At 35.1% G+C, this 2,664-nt stretch overlaps 1 non-coding gene across 1 annotated transcript; it reads left to right on the top strand.

Moving 5' to 3' along the window:
- The first annotated feature begins 612 nt into the window (after positions 1 to 612).
- LOC124899811 lies at positions 613 to 720 on the top strand. Its single transcript, XR_007057375.1, has one exon. It is a non-coding gene; the product is annotated as a small nucleolar RNA R71 (small nucleolar RNA).
- The last annotated feature ends 1,944 nt before the right edge of the window (positions 721 to 2,664 follow it).

Genomic DNA, 2,664 nt, shown 5'->3' with positions numbered 1-2,664 from the left:
AAATTGCTTCATCATCTCCTCTATATTACTAGATTGAGTAGTAGCCTGATTATTCTGAACCTGTTGTTGATTTTTTTGCACTGGCCCCTTATACTGATTAGTGTTCTAGGCCTGATTTCCACCCCATGAGAAATTAGAATCGTTCCTCCAGTTGGGATTATATGTATTACGGAAATTCTACTATCCCTAATGATTCGCATTCCTCACATAGTTAAAAGAATCTTGATTAGCCGTACATGTATCTGTTGCGTTCTCACTACTTCCGCAAACCTCGCACCAAGAATTTTCTTGTTAGACTGCATTAGCTATAGCTGCTACTTTTGGAACCCCCAATTTTATGTTATTAGGCTGAGTAATCATATGATTTTGCATTATGGTAATCTATCTTGTAATAAAGTAAATTGATCTACCTCCAATACCCCAACAACCTTCTTAGGAGCACTCCTCGAGGCAGCATGCCAATCAGGATTCCCTTGTGAAATTTGATTCAGCAGTGTGTACAATTCTTCATAAGTTTTTTCAAAAGCCTGCCCACCTGCTGCTGAATCCAAAAGAAACTTGGTGTTTGGATCTAGTCCCTCAATAAAGGTATGAACAAGGACATTATTATACTGATGATGGTGAGGGAAAATTCTGAGCATACCCCTTAAATCTCTTCTAAGTTTGGTAAAGATTCTCTTCTTCTTTCTGTTTGAAACTCAGAATCTCACTTCTCAAATATACAGTCTTACCTAATGGAAAGAATCAAATAAGGAACTTCTAAGATAGATCTTCCCATGAAGTTATAGAGAATAGTGTTTCAGTATGTAACCACCTCTTTGCTTCAAAAATTAGAGAAAAAGGGAAGAGTGTCAATCTGACATAATTAGTATTCACCCTTTCAGAAATGTAAGTATCGCTTATTTCCAGAAAGGCCTGTATGTGCTGTTGCGGGTCTTTATTGAAAGGACAGAGAATTGCCCCACTGAATTCAACAATTGCACCATATTCTACTTTAATTCAAATCAACCACCTGGCTTGGGCTTGCGAATACTGTTAGTCATATGGTTCGTAAGTGGGATTGCCACCTCATGGATAAGTCTAGCATCTGGTTGAGCAGGAATAGTTGGGATAACCGTAGCTGAGATATTTTCGATATTTGGATTGATAAGGTTATTTGGATCAACTGGATGAGCCATTTGAACCTGTTAATTTAGATATCAAGCTCTTCGCCTATGTTGAAATATCAGTTCTAGTTCCGCAAAAGGCTCTACCAAATCTTTATCTCTCGTCAGTCCTATAGTCAGCTAATCCTGCAAAAATTCAGCCGCTAAGATCAAGTGATTAACACTTAAAATTATTATCAAAAATAAAAAATTTAGCAATTTACTAATTATACTATTCCCTGGCAACGGTTCCAAAAACTTGTTGCGACTCAAACGCATATTCAAGTGCATATGATAATACAAGTAATATAGTGACTTAAAAAGTCAAATATCATTCCCATAAGGACTAAGCAACTAGAAATTCAACCAACTTTTAGTTTTAGACAATGAGGTATTAAGTGTTGCAAAGTATCAAGATGATTTAGAATTTAAGAATAAAATGTAAAATTAATTAATAAGAACTAAAAATTTTTGACAATCGGAAAGCAAGTACTGTTAAAAATAGTAATGATGAGAATTCAAGGGTTGAAGCATTTCAGATAATCATACAAATCTCTATTATTATCATAGTCCAATTGGCTATCGGGGTTTTAATTCGCAAGGTTTATGCTATTATCTTGGTCTCTCGGCCTTAAATCTTCTATCTATTGAATATTGCAACTACAACTCCCGCAGAGATACAATAATTATTGCAGATTCATAAATTTATCTTCTTGCAATTAAATGAAGCAAGGCGCCTAGGTATATCCCTATCCTAGATGCTAATTCAAACCCCTTATTTGATAAAAGGATAAGAACCTTGCTCCTTAATTTCTTCATTCTACCCTATGATTATTCTCCCAAATTCACATAGAAATATAGATTTATTATAATGGTGGCCACTTATCAAAATAGTAAGCTCAAGAAATTAAGAACAACCCAGATGATAATCCAAAAAGAAACTATATAAAGAATATGAAGGAGTAATCATGTTCTTGGCCTCAACCCCAGAACAAGGGTATTTAGCCACTCATGTTTGAATTCAACATCAAAAATAAGTAATTAATCATACCCAAAATTAATTTTGAAGTAAAATAGTTCAAAAGAGTGTTTAAGAACCCTAAAAGAGAGATTTTTATGCTTTTCCGCCGCTGATATGCTTGCAAAAAGTGTTTGGAATTGTGCTCACGTGTTCCTTTTATACTTGGAGAAAATTTTCCAGATCTATACTACCAACACAATGCATCATTAATGCGTAGCTAAGGCCATCTCATCGCGTCAACTTTGCATCAACACACTGGAATTATACTTTAAAAATTCAGCTAAGTCACCAAACACAAGGATCGATGCGATGCGTGTACTTTGCATCGATGTATTGGAATTGTCTTCTAAAATTATTGACTAAGTTACAAAGCTTACAGACCAATGCGATGCATCGACTTTGCGTAATGTTCAACTAAGCTTGATAAATCACTCTTCTTCAGTTGCTTCCTTTTATTCCTGCTCTCGTTCATCTACACATGTTCTTGGACTCAATAAA

The sequence above is a fragment of the Capsicum annuum genome, chromosome 6, assembly GCF_002878395.1.
Source record: "Capsicum annuum cultivar UCD-10X-F1 chromosome 6, UCD10Xv1.1, whole genome shotgun sequence".
Taxonomy (NCBI): Eukaryota; Viridiplantae; Streptophyta; class Magnoliopsida; order Solanales; family Solanaceae; genus Capsicum; species Capsicum annuum.
This window is presented reverse-complemented; position numbering and strand designations above follow the sequence as displayed.